General features: G+C 39.2%; 1 pseudogene; it reads right to left on the bottom strand.

The window, feature by feature from the left end:
* Window positions 1–750: 750 nt before the first annotated feature.
* Window positions 751–20,533, bottom strand: part of LOC144252687 (leucine-rich repeat-containing G-protein coupled receptor 4-like) — a 43,739-nt pseudogene continuing 23,956 nt past the window's right edge.

Below are 20,533 nucleotides of genomic sequence, written 5' to 3'. Positions count from 1 at the left end.
TACTTCAACTCACACATCAATTAGCCATTTATTTTGTACTAGTAATATAATTGCAAAACACTGAAAATCATGGTGAGCATAACAAAGCAATGTAAAATGACCCTAAACAAATGTACTGATTTTTTTATTCTATCAGCTGTTAATATGGTTTTTAAAACATCTTCAGGTTTATATAGATTTATAAAGCAATTTAACAAAATCTATGATTCTCATGTAAAAGTGGAAATAGAAAACAATGATACCTATGTGTACTCTCACAGTTCTAGTTGGGAGACAATCAAGACAATCCCTTTTTTAGCCCTGTAGTAAGTTGTCCTGAGATTAATGATCAAATATTAGGTAAAATTAGCAAGACTCTTTTGTCAGTTATATAAAGTCACATTTGAACTACCTTTTTAAAAATATTAACAGCTGTTCTTTATCTTGTGCTTAATTCAGAAATAGGTATAAATTTGCTCCTTATGGATCTGAAAAACCTAAAAGTTATATTGCTATACCACACCCCAAATCCTTTTCAAGTTCTGTTTCAAATAGACCACACATTCCTTGGAAATTGAATTTTTCACCAATTAATAATTTAGGCACCTGTTCTTTGAAAAATATCAGGTTTGAGAAATAAACTTCCACCTTCCCCTTCTATGTGACACCAGGAAGTGATTACAGAAGTGCTTCCCAGATGAAAGAATAGAATATGGTTCACTCTATAAACACTGTGAATTTGGTTGATGGGGGAAACAGTTACACAGTAGTTCAGTCTTTAACTCTTGGTAGATTGTAAGTGTCGCGCACCAAAGGGAATCCTTGACTCTGATAGAAGCAGGCTCTATCATGCCTGCACTTGGTCAGAACTGTCTGAGACAAAGGAGTCTCCTTCATCTGCCTAATCAGAGTGGGCTGACTGTGTGCCACAATCAGACCAATATCCCTCTGGTCTTTGGCAAGAAGCCACTGCCAATGCAGGACAGCTGTGTGATTTTATTAAGTGTTTGCATGATACTGGATTTGTCAAAAGAAAAGATTCGCAGCAGTCACATACAGTCAGGTTACCAGACAAGTGTGAGTACATGCCACAGTCATAGTAGAAATCCTGTTCCACACAACCACCTTGGCTACTGATGGAAACTGAAACTGATCCACTTTTCTTGGTAACGTGTCACTTCAGTAACTTCCAGTCTTCTTTAAATTTTGGATTGAAGAAAACATACAGGACCGGATTTAGGCAAGCAGACAATGGGAAAAATATCAGAGTAACAGACTTCATTATTTCAGGACTGATAGAGATTGCAGTGATCAATGGTGCAAATGAGAAAAATGCAACAGGGCAAAAAAAAGATGCAGTTGGTGAAAATTAGCCAAGTGACATACTTAATCATGCTAGATTGTGAGTTTTCTGAGAGGTCTTCTTTTTCCAAGTTGCAGTAAAGTTTAGTGTAGATGACGGCCATTAATAAAAATGCTAGTGAGTTTAACAGCACTAAAGTCATGGTAAATCCTAATGATGGCGTCTCTCCTGTGGGAAATGGCAAGCACAAGGGTGATGCAGAATATTCCCCTCTATGAAAAAGGAGGAAACAGCCTGCTACTGCAGCACCCAGAAAAGCAAAAAGGGCTACAATCCTGTACTGCTTGAGATGATTGCTTTTCCCATTTTTTATGATATTTTTTGCAGATAAGCTTCTTTCAACAGCTGCTAAACATTAATAAAATTTGGCACTTTCTGAGGAAAAAAACTGCAAGGAACTCAGCTGCTTTGCAGCCACTGCCAGTGTCCCACCAAATGCCAAATTCAACAAATCTGCCCCAGGATATGGCATCAAGAAAAGTTAATATGCCAGTATAGATTCTCATGAATAAGTTAGACACAGAAATCAAGCCTATGAACAACTTGGAGGAAGGCAGTGATGTACAAGATGTGAATGTTGTTAAAATGACTAGCAGGTTGAAAAACAATGCAACCAAGAAAATGAACCACATGGTGAGACATGTCATCCAGCTTCCCAGTAAATATTCACAGGGCTTAATAGCACCTAACATGAAAAAGAAACAGAAACATGAAAGACATTTTAGAAAATACCATATTTCGTTTAATATGCTTGATATAATGACTGTTGATGGTTGATTCTAGAATAAATGAGTTACCTAATTGAATTGAACCAAACTGAAAAAAATATTGCTTTTAAGATATTTCAATCACAGACTAGGCTACTTTAAAAATTAAGCAGCTTAATATCTGGGTGTAGCTAGCACACACCTATAATCCCAGGGACTCAAGAGGTTGAAGCAGGAGGGGATGGCAATTTCAAGGCCAGCCTCATCAACTAAGCAAGATCCTGTCTCAAACTAAAAACATAAAAAGGCCTCAAGGGAGGGTACTCAGTAGTAAAGCTCCCCAGGGTTCACTCTCTAGTACTGAAACAAAACATAACCAGGATTAGTTTCTTTTATTATTTGGTAAGGGCATATAGAGATATTTCCAAGAAAATTTCTACTTTTTCATTTTCTTTATCCTTTTTTAAAATATTTTTCTAGTTGTAGATGGACACAATATCTTTATTTTTTATGTGGTGCTGAGGATTGAACCCAGTGCCTCACACATGCAAGGCAAGCACTCAACCACTGAGCTATAACCCCAGTCCTCTACTTTTTCTTATACCAAATATACAAAGCACAGAATTTAGCATATAAAAGGTACTTAAAATACTGAGGGTCTGGAATCAGATGGTTTATAACTTGCTACTCTTACCTTAAAAAAGCCTCTTAAGCCTAATAAGTTGCATTTTCTGATATGTAGATAATAATGCCTACTTAATTCAGTTGATGGCGTAAGTAAATTTGCATACATATGTACTTATGCAGGCTGCTGGGCACATAGTGGAACTTTAGTAAATATTAGCTTTTTTTTTTCTTCCTTCCTTTTCCCTATGTATTTTATTTTTTTTAAATATTTGTATTAGTTGTTTATGAACATTTATTTGTTTGTTTGTTTGTTTATATGTGGTGCTGAGAATCTAACCCAGTGCCTCAAACATGGCCAAAGCTTTACCATTTACCACTAAGCCATAACCCCAGCTCTCTATATATTTTATAACTGATATGTATGTATATACACAGATTTGTAACATTTTAAACCCAATTTCTTATGGCATTTCACAGCAACCTGCTGAAGTTGGTTATGGTTGATAATCAATGTTAACTATTCATACAAAGCTTGGCAAAAAACAAAACCCCTCTATAATAGTAAAACATATATATATATATATATATATATATATATATATATATGATCACAAGAATGTGCTTAGTAGCTGAATTGCTGGTTCTAATGACTGACTTTGACATGCTAGTAATGTCACAAATGAAAAATATTTCATTTATAATTAAGGAGTGAAAATGTCTGACTATAAAGAACAAGAAAACTATGATTGCCTAAAAGATGTTTTAACTTTCTGAACTGTCATGAAATTTGACATATACAGTGGAACTCCAGTTCTGCACCATTTATCTGATTTTCGATGAACACATTTTTTTTTAATCAAATTTATTTTCACTCTGAACCCTCAGGAAGTGCTAAAATGGAAGTTCTTTCTCACATTTTATTTGCGAGGAGGGTAGTACAGGGACAAACCCCAGGGGTGTTCTACCACTAAAGTATATACCCAGCCTTTTTCATTTTTTATTTGGAGACAGGATCTCTTTAAATTGGTGAGGGTCTCATTAAGTTGCTGACACTGACCCTGCACTTGCAGTACTCCTGCCTCAGCCTCCAGAATGGATCCGATTATAGGTGTGTCCAGTACTGCAAAAGAATGCTGTTTCCTGCCAGGCAATGTGGCACACACCTATAATCCCAGAGGCTCTGGAGGCTGAGGCAGGAGGATCATGGGTTTAAAGCGAGCCTCAGCAACTTAGCAAGGCCTTAAGCAACTCAGTGGGACCCTGCCTCTATAAATAATATATAAAAAGGGCTGAGACTGTGGCTCAATGGTTAAGCACCCCTGGGTTCAATCCCCAGTACCACCGTCTCCTCCAAAAACTATGATGTTTACTTCTCACTGATCATCAGTTCTGTGTACAATCTCCAACACCTGAATCCTTCATGGGAAAGAGAGTCAACTGCACTCCTGTCAAAAATTAATATCTGCACAATAAAATAAATTACATAAATGATTCTTGCTAGTTACACTTACTCATATGTTAAAATTAAGTTTGTTCTCATTCTCCACACAAGGAAATGGGTTAAATATTCAAAGCATACATACATAGCCCCTTAAGAAGCTCACAATTCAGCATCAGTTATTAGTAAATTCACAGCACTGATGATTCTAAGTTATAAAATTAATGGCCAACCCAGGCATGGTGGCACACACCTGCAATCCCAGTGGCTCAGGAAGCTGAGACCAGAGGATCCTGAATTCAAAGCCAGCCTCAGCAACACTGAGGAGATAAGCAACTCAGTGAGACCCTGTCTCTAAATAAAATATAAAATAGGGCTGGGGATGTGGCTCAGTGGCCGAGTGCCCCTGAGTTGAATCCCTGTTACCCCGTCACCCTCCCTACCCCCAAAATTAATGGCCAGTTCATCCTGTAACATCATACTAATAGGAATCTCTTTGGTAGCACTTGATTTAACAAAAAATATTTAAAACCTTGCCTTTATAGTAAAAGTATAAATCCAAGTTCTCTGGTAGGCAGGCAGAATATGACATTACAATCAAGTAAATATTGGCATCATTTAATAACTTTCCTAAAACTACAACTTCAATAAAGTAAATCAGAAAGAGTAGACAAGATTGCATTTAAAAAACAATTATAGGTTCATGCTTATAATCCCAGTGGCACAGGAGGCTAAGGCAGGATGATCACAAGTTCAAAACTAGCTTCAGAAAGTTAGTGAGGCCCAAAGCAACTTAATAAGACCCTGCCTCAAAATGAAAAAGTAAAACAGGTTGGTGATGTGGCTCAGTGGTTAAGCAATCCTGGATTCAATCAATACCAAAAAATAAAATGAAATAAAATAATAATAATAATAATAATAATAATAATAATAATAGTAATAAAGAAGAAGAAGAAGAAGAAGAAGAAGAAGAAGAAGAAGAAGAAGAAGAAGAAGAAGAAGAAGAAGAAGAAGAAGAAGAAGAAGACTGGGGACAAAACTCATTAATAAAGCACAAGCTTTGCATTCTGGAGGCCCTGGGTTCAATCCCTGGCACTACAATAAATAAAAAATAATATAAAAACTTTATGGACCAATGACTTATTTCAGAACTAGTTCTAGACCTAAAGTTCCATCAAGAAATTCCCTCTCCAACTTGATGTACATGACCCTCCCCTGCAAGAGCTGTTAATATGCAGATTCTGATTCAGTGGTATGAGCCTGAGATTCTGCAAGAAATGCTGGTACACTGACCAAACTATGAATCAGAAGGCCTTATAGGATCATCTAGTCCCACCTTTATAAAATAGAAATAAAGTCCATCACCAGGAAAATTAGATATATTTGCCCAATGTTTACTTAAAGTAAAATATTACAGCCAAATGTGCTGAGCATTACCTGTTGGGGGTGTACAATGGATAATTATTTGACTACACTCTTCATTTTCAGCAGTGCTGGTGACATTTGCTGCATCAGTGGTACCCGAATATACAACAAAGTACGTTGAATTAAAAGTGGGAAGTTCAAAAGAACCAAATGTTCCCACAATTTTCTCTCCCCTGCATGATGTTAAAGTTCAGTGTATACAAATGTGGCTTGATAATACATTAAAAATGCCAGTAACAGAGGAAAGGCCATTTTTCTCACAGACTTCATATTGATCCTTCCCAAACTGATTACAACACATACATTTTGATTAATGCCTTAGGGAGTGTTCTGTTTCTAAAGATTCATGTACTTGCCTTTCTCCTTTGTCACACTATGGTCTTGAAGACTGTTATCTTTTATGTTTAAGTTTGCATAAGATTCATAACCCCAAAATGCACAGCACTGACAAGCATATGGTACTGATAAAGACCTGGAGAAAAAATTGTAAAATACACCCTGAGTAGCAACTTCATAGACATAATTTTGTTTTGTAAAAAAAGCATTTTAATCTTAGAAAACCCCAACCTGTGGGTCAGAAAAGTCTAAGTATCATATACTTTAGTCTTGACCATTTATCCTCTAGGAACCTTATCTATGTTAAACACTCTGGTAAAGCTCATAAAAATGATCATAAAGATACACCACAAAGTTTCTCCCTTTCTATGAGGTGTCTCTTAAGAAAGGTGGATGCAAATCAAGTATATATAAAGTTTCATAATAATACTGTAATTTAAAGTAAAACTGTTGCCAGGTGCAATGGCACAGGCCTATAATCCAAACTGTCATATCTAAAACAGTTTTTTTGGTCAATGTTTTCTCCAGCCCTACCAATGGTTCTATGGGGTACCTGACATCCTCTTGTGCAATACCCTTTCTACTTAAAGCAGCTAGTATTTCTACCCAAAAACACTGGCCTCTCATAAGCCAAAGCCCATTAAAGCCCAGGATATTTTGGGGAAACTTGCTAGAGACAGTGGTGCAAGAAACTTTATCTGCTTTAAGAAAGAGCCCTGGGAAGATACGGTGGCACATGCCCAGCTACTTGGAAGACTAGGCTAGGACGATGGCAAGTTTAAAGTTAGCCTATACAACTTAGTGAGACCATATCTCAATACAAATGCTTTTCAAAAGTGCACATGCAAGATCCTTGTTCAATCCCCATACTGCAAAATGAATATATATACATATATATATATATATATATATATATATATATATAGAGAGAGAGAGAGAGAGAGAGAGAGAGAGAGAGAGAATCTGCAGGAAGCCTGTACATCCCCTTTCCTCAGCTAATTCATGTGGTTAAACCAACTCCAGTTGACTTCTCTGATTCTTCAGCCCAAACATTCACACTGAATCAGGAAGGAAGGCAGCAATTTATGGGGGATAATCATGCATCCTCCCTGCCAACTGGAGCCACCCCAATTCCTGTGAAACCTCCTAAAGTAGCCCTCTCCCCATCAGTCCTACTCAGGTAAATGCTGTCTGTTTCTAAGCACTCAATTTGACAAAGAACCTCCTTCCTTGGCCTCTCACATCCTTTGATTATCTCTTTGATGGGTATAAATGGTATTTTACTTGCCCAGCTCACACATCTGGTAAATGGCAGAGCTTAAGGTTTGGACATTCAGGCTTTTAACCACCAAGTTTAATGCCATATACCGTCTAGCCTCATTAAATTAAAAAATGCAAAACAAAAACAAAAACAAAAAATAGCGCCCTGAGCCAAACCAAAAAAAAAAAAAAAAATTCAAATACCACTCCATATTTTATACTTGGCCTTGAACACACCTTTTAAGTATTGCTGAGAAATAAAGTTGATGGTGCCAATTTTGTAGTCTGGTAGTGATTTACACTGCTCACCAATGACTTCTGGCTTTTCACCTTCTCGGAACGTGCAGGATTGCACTACCAGGTCACATGACTAGTCCTGACCAAAGAGTGTGCATGGAAGGAGTTTGTGCCATTTCTGGGTGGAGCATTTAATGCTAGTGAGAGACAAGCCTGAGATATGTCTCTCTGATAGGACAAACAATAATGCCCCTTAAGGTGTTTTCTCCATTGAGCAGAGCCCTCAACCAAACTATCATGGTCGCATAATATGAGCAAAACACAGATCTTTTTGATTTTAAGCCATTGATATTTGGGGGTTAATAACTATCATAGCCTGCTCTAGTCTATCCTGACTGATTTAGCTAGCCTCCTATATCCATAGTTCAACCAGTTGAGGATCAAAAACTTTCTTTAAAAAAAATGCTTTGATGGCTGGGGCTATAGCTCAGTGGCAGAGTGCTTGCCTAGCTTGTGTGAGGCACAGGATTCGATCCTTACACTGCATAAAAATAAACAAATAAAATAAAGGCATGCTCTTTATCGACAACTACAAAAATAAAAGTAAAAATATTTTTAAAAAACTGCATTTATGAGATAGGGTGGTGGCTCAGTGGTAGAGCACATGCTTAGCATATGTGAGGCACTGGGTTTGATCCTCAGTCCCACATTTTTAAAAAATTAGATAAAACAAACAAATAAAATAAAGGTATTGTGTCCATATGTAACTAAAAATATTTTAAAAACTGCATTTTTACTGAACATGTATAGACATTTCTTCTTGTCATTATTTCCTAAACAATACATTATAACAACTATTTTCATAGAATTTACATTGTACTATGTTTATAAGTAATTTAGAGGTGATTCAAAATGTACCAAAATATTTATAGGTTATACAAATATTATGCCACTTTGTATAAAGTGTTGAACATCCATGGATTTGGGAGTCCAGGAGAGGTTCTGGAACCAGACTCTCAAGGATACTGAGGGACAACTGTACATACAGTATGATTGTTTACTCATTGATTCAAACATTTTTCTGCCCAGCTGGTCAAGAGTAAAAGCTTAAGCCAAAGTCCTGAAGGTCCTAGTTTAATACATCTGGGATGGGGAACAGACCTGTGCAGCTTTCTGGTACTCCCAAGTGATTCTAATGGTCTAGCAAGGCTGAGATTCTTGCATGGCTACATCTTGTGATGGTAGATTAAAATATGGTGTCTACACTTGAGGGCTACCTAGACTGAGAGGACAAGCCCAGAGCCAGAAAAATCACACTACTAACAGGGTAAATTACCTGAAATATGCAAAAGTAAGTAAGAATATAGAAGCAATTGATGAACAATAAAGCTTTACATGTAATAGAAAGTAGATATGCTTCTTGGAAAATCCATTCATCCCATGTAATAGAAAGTAGAAATGCTTCTTGGCAAATCCATTCATCACATGTCGTAGAAAGTAGATATTCTTCTTGACAAATCCATTCATCAACTCTGTGAATCCACCCAAGCTGTCAGTTTAACATGTAGACTATTATCCGTCACTATGCTTCCAGTTAAGTAAACAAAGCTTAGAAAACCTCTAAAGATGTGGCTCAGGGTCAAAATAGTTAGTGCATGGCTCAATTGGACTCCAGATCCAGGCTTTTATCTATCTAGGGCCCAAGGCCTTGGCTGATTCATTTAAGGCACCTGCTTCTCTTCCAGTTTTCTCTCTTTTCCCCCTTTATCTTGAACCATGTATTCTGGCCATATTAAACTGCCTGTCACTGCAGGCCCACACCATGCTACTTACTGCACACTACAGTGCTTTGGCTCCTGCTGTCATGTCTGTCTGGCGTGCCCTACTTCAATTCTCACCACCTTGTTTCTGAACCTCAGCCAGGTCATTGAATACGTGGTTGGGTGGCCCAATCCCTGGTGCTATGACTGCCCCCATCAGCACATTCCTTTACTGGCTCACTGAGCACTTCTATCATTAGATTGTAGTTGGGTCTCAGTTTCCTTTCTCTGAGTCATGTAACTAGCATTGGTGACACTGTGCTAAAGCACCAGCGATGGCCCCATGAATGCTTACCTTGGCTAAATCAAATCCTGCAACCCACAAGACAGATCCTTCCAACAAGACCACACAGTAAAATATTTATGAAAGGCCTTGGTTTTCTTGTAGTTTTGTGACCACTGTACAATTCTCCACCTTTGAGAATCTCAGTTGTCAGATGTAAAATGGACTAATGAGAGTACCTGCCTCATGGTTGTAAGAATTTATTAAGATGAAAACTTAAGTGCCTTGCCTGTTCATAAGGGAGACATGAACTAAATCCCAACCACCTTGGTTGTTATGAGTATCTTCTTATTAAACCACTGCTATTATCCCTACTCAGCATGCCCCCAAAGACATCATCATTAATATTATCACTCATACATCCCACCAAGTCTAAGTGGCTGTGCTAAACATTCCTTCCTAGAATGTATAGTATTCTCAGAATCCTCAAAATGAGTTCTTCACATTCTTGTGATGGTTCAGTGTCCCAATCATGAATTATCTCCCTGGTCCCTCCAGGAAGCTGCCCAGTGCATTCTCAGGAAGTGTGTGGCTGCTAACCAGTTCCATTCAGGCTCTTTGGATATGGCTAAGAAAACATAGGTTCTCCTTAGGCTCCCACTTTCACTGACCTTCTCCCCACTATGGGTGTTTCCAATTCATTTATGGTCAGCCCAGGCCACGGTGGAGGTGACCCCTACCTCTCCCTGCAGGAGGGTCAGGGTGGCAGTCAAACAGTCCTGTGGACTTCTGGAATCATTGATAACTCTAAAAGGAATAATACCTGCACCAAGCTTATTTTCATTCTTACTAGAAGAACTCAAAGAATGGGGATTTCAGTTGGGAATAATAATACTCCATAGGCCCTCAGAGTGATCTAATCTTGTTTCCCTTCCCTCCTCATCTTTCACATATCTGAAGCACAGTACGCAAAATTGGGGTTTTGGTGAGGCATTCCAGTTGAGGTTGCCTGTTGAACAAGTCTGGGCTGTTATAAAAGGACAGGAAAAGAGTTAATTTCCCCATACCCCAAATGTCATCAGAACAGGCAACCTATGAGGGAAACCAAAGCTGAGCCACAAAATAAAGAAAAATGTAAATTTGGCTTTTCTGATTAAAAAGATTCTGAAGACCCAAGTTGATCGAGCAGTGTTTGCTGAGACCCCACACTGAGATGAACACTCAGGGAATCTGTGGAAAAGGAAATAGACCCCCATTTGTAGGAAGAAAAGAAAGCAGCAGTTATGTTGGGATTGTTGGAATAAGAAGAGACCAGAAATCAATGAGGAGATAAAGAGGTGGCCCAAGAGGCAAGTTGCCTCCAGGCAGGCCAGTGGCCAAAGTGAGAGGACCTCAGAGTGGAAATTTTCCCCCAACTTTTTTTTTCAGAACTATGTTCACAAACAACTGCTTAAATAAATTTTCATTCCCATCTCATCTGTCTCATTTGGCTGGAACAACAAGCTTACATTCCATAGCCTGGGCTGACCCTTCTGCACTCCACTGCCAATAAAGCATAAAGAGTGTGATTAGTTCTTTTTGAATGAAGAAGGAGCATTAAATCAGTTGGCTTCTCTTTTATGTAGCTTCTTACAGCAATATCTACCAACCAATCTTGTGTTCTTGTGTCATGCACAATTGAGGAATATTTTTTCACAATTTAGCAATACGTAAGCAACAGCCTTTTAATTTAAAAAAAGAAAAGGAAAAACAAATTCCACAGTCACAAGAAAGGAAAGAGGACATTTGGTGGGTGCAGTAGTGCAGGCCTGTGATTCCAATTACTCAGGAAGCTGAGGCAGCAGGATGAAAAGTCTGAGGCCAGTTTCAGCAACTTACTGAGACCCTGTTGCAAAATGAAATAAAAAGGGTTGGGATTGTAGCCCAGTGGTAGAGTACCCCTGAGTTCAATCCCCAGTACAAAAAAGAAAAAGGAAAAGAAAAAAGATGGTGTTAGGATGAACACTGTGGTGATGAATTGAAATTAGTAGTAAAAATATGAACTAAAGATTTTTGAAGAAAGGAAAAAGAAAACAAAGAAAAAGAGATGTATGTGTATGGATGCATTTATAGGTTTAACATAGTTCCAAATTCTGAACAGTAAGAGGACTTAGAACTTTCCTTCCATAGCAATGAGCAGGACAGATCTCTACCCAGATCTGGCTTCTAAATACCATTCTCCAATAATAGAGACCAGGGCTCGTTAAGAAATGCTTGATCCCAGAACTGGAGTAGGGAAAATGTAAAATAATCCTGGAAACCCTTGTGGTGGCAGAAAATAGAGAGATGCTTAATAAGGAATAGGGATTGATTTTTTAAAATGGTACATTATAATTACATATACCAGGAGGATTTATTGTGACATATTTGGAATGCATGCAGCATAACTTGGTCAATTTGACAGGGACTTATTGAAAGGATTCAGGAAACAATCTGAAAGAGTTCCCAACAGCCAAGTTAGAGCAGTTTGAGCAAATACATAATGATAGTATTTGATTATAAATCATAGAATTTAATATATAACCATAGCCCATATGAATAGTAAAAAATAGTAAATGAAAAAATAGAGAAAGAGCGAGTTGTTTCCTTAAAGAAAATTACAGTTCATAAATAAAGAAAGGATGAGGGAAATAAAAACAAAATAACTTTTAGGAGACCATAATAATAATTGTTATTGGTAAGATCTGTGAATAAATGAAAAAATTTAAGTGAGCAAAAGCAAAGTTATGTTTTTTTCCTCTAGTACTGGGAATTTAACCCAGGGCCTCACCCATGACAGGCCAGTTTTCTAGCACTGAGTCACATCCCCTAAGTGAGTATCCTCATCAGGTTTAAGTGCCCACTCTGTGCTCTTCTCTACCCACCCCCCATATACTAGATGGTTCATTGTGGTTTTCATTTGACCTTGAGTTCTTAGAGACAAGGTTACATCTCATGTAATCTTCCTGCATCCCTAGCAGGTCTGGACCAAGGAAACAACAAAAACCATTTATTAAGTGTTTTTCAGGTACCAAGCATTGTGCTAAGTGCTTTAGATACCAATATGCTTGACTACATGAATATCAGGTACCAGGGAGACATTACCATGCCATTGTGCAGGTAGGAACACTGAGGCTCAGAGGAGGTAAGAAGCATGATGTTTCTCCCTGCTTTCTGCATCTTTCTCTACCACACAGCCTGGCCTAATTCTTGAGTTTGGGGAACAGTATGAAACTCCCAATGTTCAAAGGGATTGTGTATAGATGCCCAACCTGACTGGTGCTTGGTAAAGTGATGAGGCAGTCTGTCTGTATTGCTGGGTGTGTGGATAGGAAGGGAGAACAATGAAGAGACAGTACATGTTAGCAGCTGGCACCCATGCCACATGCCAGACACAATGCATTCTCCATCACAGAACCACAGCACCGAGACCACCGCAGGAGAAGTGCTTCATGAATGGCCTCTAAATGGGGAGTGTTCACTTTGGGCACTACACGAACCATCTGCTAGTTGATTCAGAACAAAATGGTACATGGATGCACTGTTAGGTACATGATTTATTTTTATTTTATTGTGGACTGAACCCTGGGGAGCTAAACCACTGAGCCCCATCTCCAGCCCTTTTTTGTATTTTATTTAGAGTCAGGGCCCCACTGAATTGCTTATGGCCTTGCTAAGTTGCTGATGCCAGTTTTGAATTCGTAATGCTTCTGCCTCAGCCACCATGTGACAGGACACCAGGCTCAAGCCCTTTCCTCTTAAGCCACAAGGCACATTAATTTGTACATTCACGTTCTCCTGTCATCTTTGTCTTCTTTCCAGACTCAACACCAATCTGGTGGAGTGAGCTTTTCCTGAATGTCCTGTCTTCCCTTAATCTCCTAGGGTCCCCTTACTGTCCTCCTGTTCATAAGGCTGTTTTCCTGGTAGACTGAGCCTGAGCATACCTGTGGGCTTCTGCATAGCATTACAAGATCCCAGTACAGTCATAATCTGGTTTTCTGAGTTTGGACATGACCTGTTGATTCTCTGTCATGACCCCTAGCTGAAATCTCGAGTTGGGTCATGCTGGTTGCAGCAGCCTTGTCATTCTTCCTGGGCTGAGAAGTCCTCAGGGATATCCAACAGAGGAAAACCAGTGGTGGCCAAGAAATTTACCAATGACACCACAGTGTAGAGAACCTTCAACATCATTATTAGAACTGTGTGACTGCCACATTTCTGGGCTCTGAGGACACTGAGCATTATCCCTATCCTCATTGAATCCAGATGACACCCTTGGAGAGGAAATGATGGCACTAGAGCCCTAATGCCACAAGGGAGTTGGCATGGCCCTGCAGGCTCCCAAGGCAAGCTGTGGAATGAGAAGTTTCCAGTGGTCCCTGTGGGACCTCGTTGGGCTTTGGGTTTTATATGGCGCAAGATGGAAAATCACTGGAAAATTTCTCATTAGAGGGTGACATGATCTGTCATCTTTTTGCCATTGTATTTAAGATAAGTGTATTCTGCCACATGTCGACCAAAGTCCTAATTGCTGATCTACTTTTTAAAATTTTTCATTTGATTTAATTAGTTACACATGACAGTAGAATGCTTCCATGCACTTTGATAGATCCTATATAAATTGGGTTTGTTTTTAAAAGACCCTTTGGGTTGCTGTTTAAGGGCAGAGTGAGGAGGCCTAGAGAGGCCTGGAGAGGGACAGAAGGAGGTTCCCTCACAATGCTGGAGGCGAGATAGAGTTAGGCCTACCTTGGGCTCAAGCTCTGCCCAGGAACCGGGCCCCAGGGAAGGCCCAGTTTCTACCCGCCACCTCCTGATGACCTTGCATCCTTCAGCTTGCCCAAGGACTGCCTCTGCTCACCAGCAGACATCCTTGGGAGCTCAGTATCTACCCAGATCTCCCAAGACGACATGAGGCAGCAGCCCAAGCAGAGGGTAGTCCAGGTCCAACCCGCCTCGGGCTGACCCCAGCCAGAGCTCAGACTCAGCCCAGGAATGACTCTGCCCACTATTAGATGACCACCAGAGCTCAGGCTGTACCCCACACTGACTACGCCTACTAGAAGACACCTGCAAGAGTTCAGCCTCAGCCCAAGTAAGCCTTGCTCACAGGCCTGGGAGCCTGGCTGAATGTAGGCCTGGCCCCCTCCCGCCCCACCATGAGCCGACCACCCCCAGAGTTTAGGCTAGATGCAGGCGAACACCTTCCAGAACTCAGGCTTCTGCCTGATCCACCAATTCAGCTGCATGGGAGCCTGGGCAAGGGTAAGCACAGTTCCATTCTGTCACTAGCAGACCCATGTGGAGGTCAGGCCCAGGCCTGATCCTGCCTGCTGAACTATAAGGCAAGCCCCGGCAGAGGGTAGTCACAGGTCCATCCTGCCTCAGGCTGACCCCTGCAGGAGCTCGGAATAAGCCCAGGAATGACTCCGCCCACTGTCAGATGTCCTCCAGAGCTCTAGCCCCACCCACCACTGACTCTGCCTAGTGGAAGACACCTGTCAGAGTTCAGCCCCAGCCCAGTTCAGCCTCACTAACAGGAGCCTGGCCCAAGGTAGGCCTTACTCCTTCCCGCCACCAGCAGACCACCAACAGAGCTCAGGACATACCCGGGACCCCCCTCTGCTCACAGGTGTACAACTTCCAGAGCTCAGGCTCCTCCCTGATCAGCAACCCAGGCCAGCTGTGTGCGAGCCTGGGAAAGGGTAAGCACAGTTTCATCTTGCCATGAGTGGAACCCTGAGGAGGTCAGGCTCATGCCTGATCCACCCCACTCAACTGCACACGAACCTCTTCTCATGGTAAGCCCACCTCCATTACAGCACTGGCTGACCTCCGACAGAGCTGGGGCTCTGCCCTGATCAGCCTATTCCACCTGCGTGGGAGTCCTTACCTAGGGTAGGCCTTGGTCCATCCAGCCACTGTCTGATCCCCAGCCGATGCTGACACTCAGCCCAGATTCAGCTTGCAAGGGAGCCCAGGCACAGGTTAGGCCCAACTTCATCCTGCTCCGGTCCCGCCACTGCCACCTGCTGACCGCTGCCAGAGCTCAGGCTTGGCCAAGATCTGCATCGCCAACCTGCAGTCGATCCAGGCTCAGTAGAGTCCTGTGTTCCTCCTGCCACAACCGAACCCAGGCTGAGTCCAGGCTCTGCCCAGGACCGTTCTGTCCATGGGCAGACACCCGCTGGACCCTTGGAAAACTTTGGACTTTGATTGCAAATTGAGAGGGTAAAACAGAATTCTCAAGCCAGCAAAGGGCTCTCTGCAAGGGGAAAAACTGTTGCCAGTTGCTAGAGAACAGTATTTTTGGGATGCTCCTGTGGGTGTCTGCACAGTTTACCACAGCTTAATCACAGACCGAGCTCATCCATGTCAATAAGGAGAAACAACTAACAGATAAAAATGGGAAAACTCACTATCAGCTGTTTAAAAGATGACATACCAAACATTGAGATGACTTTCCACAATACAGTCAATCCACAGTAAACATAAAGTCATCCACAATACAGTCTTCCACAGTAAACATAAATTGCATGTGTGTTTTTGCCTAACAAATATAAAGAATAAAGAGAGTGAGAAAAATCTAACGTCAACAGTGTTAGAAAATGGAATTGTCATGTCCTGAGAGCTGCCATACAAAATTGTCACAACTCTTTCCGCAGAGAAGATTCAGAAAATAGGCCAAAATTGAAAGCAAATGCCTATCTTTAGCCCAAGAATTTCAATTTAAATAAGTTATTCATTGTTATCATATCAAATTTTTAAATTTTACCCTGAAGTTATCCATTGTAATCATTTTACTTGCATATATATAATCGATTTTTATTATTGTTTTTTTTGGGGGGTGTAGTTGGACACAATGCCTTCATTTTACTCCTTAATTTTTCAGTGGTGCTGAGGATCAAACCCAGGGTCTCTACCATTCTAGCCAAGTACTCTTGACACTGATCTACAACCCCAGCCCCTCTAGTGTTTTATTTCTTAGAAAGTACTTTTTACATATCTGTATACATAACCTTATATAATTATGTCTCAGACATATTCTTCAAAAAGTTACCACATGAGCTGGGACTGTAGCTCAGCTGTAGCACACTTGCCTGGCATGTCCAAGGCACTGTGTTCCATTCTCAGCCCCATTTACAAATATACAAGGACAACAGGAGAAGCAGCATAGTTGCCTTAGATTGTGGAAAGGGATTCATAGGGTATTCTTATATCTAAACATATCACTACATAGGATAAATGTGTGCCAGTGTCCTGCCCTGAGAGTTTTGGCTCCTGGAAACCTCTCAAGCTGATGACTTCTGGTGTGACAGAGCACCCTATCCAGGCTCCCAGGTCTTTCCTTGAAGCAAATGTTACCCTTTGAGTGTTGGGCACAAAACATGCCATATCTTTATCAGCCTGGCTGGATGTGACCCTCCAAAAAAGCTCTCTCTCTCTGCTCCTATCCTGGGTATTGTATTTACTGGAGTGAGCAGCAGCCAGTTCCTCTGCAGCTTGTGAAGCAGGGGTGGTTATGGGGGTGGGGTGGGAGGGAGGCTAAGTTTCATGGTACTGTCATTGCCTCTGGGGCTTGATTTGTGGGAGTGGCAAGGGACACTGAGTTGCCTCCACCTTAGAGCCATAATAAAAATATTACTCCTTGATAACCCATTCTGTACAGAATACACTAAATTATTTTCTAAATCCCAGTCCTTTGGTAAATAGGATTTGTTTTTCACTGATGCTCTTAGGACTTTTTGATCCTTATAGTTTTAACTTATTGACTGATCATGACCCAGTGGTTTGAATTGTTTATAGTTCAAGTCATTGGTACTCAGGAAATTCTAAGAGTGGAGCTACTTTGAAAGTGAGTTGTCTTGCCTTATTAATGTCCTGTAAAAAGTCAATGTCTTTTCAGAATTTGGGTATCACTATCAAAACAACTATGCATGTGAAGGACAAGATTTATTCTCTTTCTTCAGCTTGCCCAGTAGCCACATGTGGTTTACTCGGACAATATCTACTAAGTAATTATCTGTATATCTCAGTGACAGCTGGTCACTTAGGGCTCATCTTCCTTCCAGAATCCCCAGAATTGTGAGTTGAGAAGATCTCCTGTTTCAGATTCACCTTAAATGCAAAGGCCATGCTATCCTCAAGTGACTTTTTTCTTGTCTTGATGTACTTTAAGAGTTGATAGTGTAATCCTGTGTTTTCTAACCAGAAGATTCAGAGAACTTGAATCAGTTATACTCCCAAACAACTGAATGTAAAACACCTTTAGCCAACTGTTGAATTCCATATGCCTGTTTATTTCCAGTATCTTTCTGTAAAAGTAGGCAAATATTGTTTGGATGGCTGTTTCACATCCTCTCAGGAACTCTACTGTTTCAGAGGTCTGTGGTTCTAGCTGAGTTGCTGGCAGTGTTGCCTCAGCCCTTATACTCAAATAATAAAGTGTTGTGAATTTTTTTCATCTTATGTGGATTTCTGTAGGAAAGAGTAGAAGAAAGAGGTGTAAGGCATAGATGATCTAGCCTGGAGAAAAAAATAAATAACTGTATTAATAGCTATTTATGTCACCCAAACTTGGGATGAAATATTTCCCACACCCATCTCCTGATATAAACAGTTGTGCTATCTCTAGCTTTATTTTTGTCCTTTTTGTGGGAAGAGCAACTTTACCTTATGTACACTTGCATTAACACCATTTACTTAAGGCCATAGAGCACTATTGCCTCCTTTTACTATTTATAGGATTCCTTTTTTCACAGAAATTTTAATAAAAACTAACTGTAGAAATAAACACATTAAAATTTGCCCAGGTATCATCTAAGCCCTCTTGATTGACTTGGACATGTGGCAGTAGAGTTCTAATATCTGTAAGAAAGTGATTTACTACTATAGGTGAAAAGTGTTGCACCTATAAGCAAACAATATGTGCCTTTCCCTCTTGATGCACATTAGGTTATAGAGACCCAGAGTAAAGAAGTATTTGTTCCCAATTTTTAAAATAGTATGCAAAAGAAAATTCTTGAAGAGTGATTTTTTTCCTTAAACAGAAAATATGAAACCCCACATGCCACTGAAAATCTGTTGTAAAACCTGACCCAGGCATAATACCATGCATTTCCTCGAGGGCTGCAAAAATTACCCTATTGTAGTTTTCCTGGCAGTGTGGGTTAAAAAGCCTTGAGGGCAACCTGAAGCGGCTATTCAGGTCTTTCATTTTGAAATAAATTCTAGGTATGCAAATGATGATTTTCTTAGAAAACTTCACTAAATAAAATTTATTCATAGCACAATAATGTGTGTGATTATGAGTCACATACTCTTGTGAATTACATTTTAGAAAAAAGTTGATTAATATACAAGTCTTCTTAATAGTATTGTAAGTGTTGTACCTGTTACAATGCAATCTGAAGTACATTAACCTACAGAAACACATCCTGCATCACATTTACATTACAATGTAAATGTGATGCAGAACAATTCTTGCACCTCCATGCATAAACTGTTAGTCAAGACTGACTTGGTGTGCTGCTTCTGTATTTCCATATAATCCTTTAATAAAGATTGTATTAGTAGCAACTGTGGTATAAAAATGATATTTCCTCTAGAAAACACTAGTGAGTAAACAACATTAATTGCATAACTTTTTTTCTGTTGATTAATAAATGCAACAATTGCTTCTTATCAATGAGATGTGACTAAACACTTCTGAATATTTAAAATTCCCTAATTATGGCAGTGACAAGTTATATGAATGCAGAATATTATGTACCTACATAGGATTTTAAGATTTTTTTTACTATGATTTGATAGGTTGAATTTACACTTGCTGCTGTTAATTAATGAAAATGATAGTTTGTTTTATCAACAAGAGTGAGTGTTCCATGTCTCTCACTATGCAATACACCACATCATCTTTAACTCTACAATCAAAAAGGCAATAAACAAATGTGGGCCTTTGAGTTGGACTTTTATAACCAAGAGCCAAATTAAATCCTTTAAAAAAGAAAAGAAAAGAAAAAAAACACTACTAATAAGTTGTATTGTTTATAGGATAACAGGAAATGAGTATATATAATGTCCAAAAAACATATCATTATACAATAAATTATATAAAGTGTGAGACATAATAACAGTTAGTAATACATTAAATTTATAGAAACATATAGACCAATATACCACATCAATAAAGAAAGAAATCACATTTTTCCTCAAGTGTACACAAAACATTCTTTAGGAAAGATTATGTGTTATGTCCCAAAAATATTTTAAATATTTAAGAACTTTGACACTGTATATAATGTATGTTTTTTGACTACAGTTGAATGAAACCAGAAACTAATAAAGGAATGAAAATGGAAAAATTTATAAGTAGAAATTAATTTAAAATTTATAAGTAGAAATTAAACAGCATACTCCTGAACAACAAATGTAGCAAATAAGAAATCAGAATGTGTAGTAGAATGTATCTTGAGAGAAATGAAAATCAAAACCCAACTCAGAAACTTAAGAGAGGTAGCAAAACCAGGAAGTTTATAGAAATTTTTTGTCAGAACCATTAAATTGAGTAAATTTACAAAAAGAAGAGAGAACATACACAGCCAACCTAACATTACTATTATCATCATTTTGTGCATAGACCCTAGAGCCTCACATATTTGGACAAACACTCTATACTGAGCAACATACCAGGAAAATAAGCACAAAGTCATTCATATACAAAATACAATTGAGCACAAATAAACAAAATGGAGAATTATAAAATAATAGAGAAAAATTCAACAACCAGTGAGAGGTTTTTTTTCTTTCTTAGAAAGGTAAACAAAACTAATAAAACTTAACTTATATTAAAATAAAAGAGAGAAAAGAGAATACTCAAATAAATTAAATCAGAAATGAAAGAGAAAACATTCTAATTGATTTCACAGGGGAAAAATCTTGCAGCAGAGATTACTATGAGGTTATGGAAAATTATACAAAAAAAAAAAAAAAAAAAAAAACAGATGACCTAGAATGAAATGACAAATTTCTAAAAACATACAACTTTCCAATATTGAAGTATGAAGAAATAGAACATGCCAATAATAGGGAAGGGAA

Source organism: Urocitellus parryii, unplaced genomic scaffold (genome assembly GCF_045843805.1).
Source record: "Urocitellus parryii isolate mUroPar1 unplaced genomic scaffold, mUroPar1.hap1 Scaffold_53, whole genome shotgun sequence".
Lineage (NCBI taxonomy): Eukaryota > Metazoa > Chordata > Mammalia > Rodentia > Sciuridae > Urocitellus > Urocitellus parryii.
Note: the sequence above shows the minus strand (reverse complement) of the source record. Positions and strands in the feature narration are given on the sequence as shown.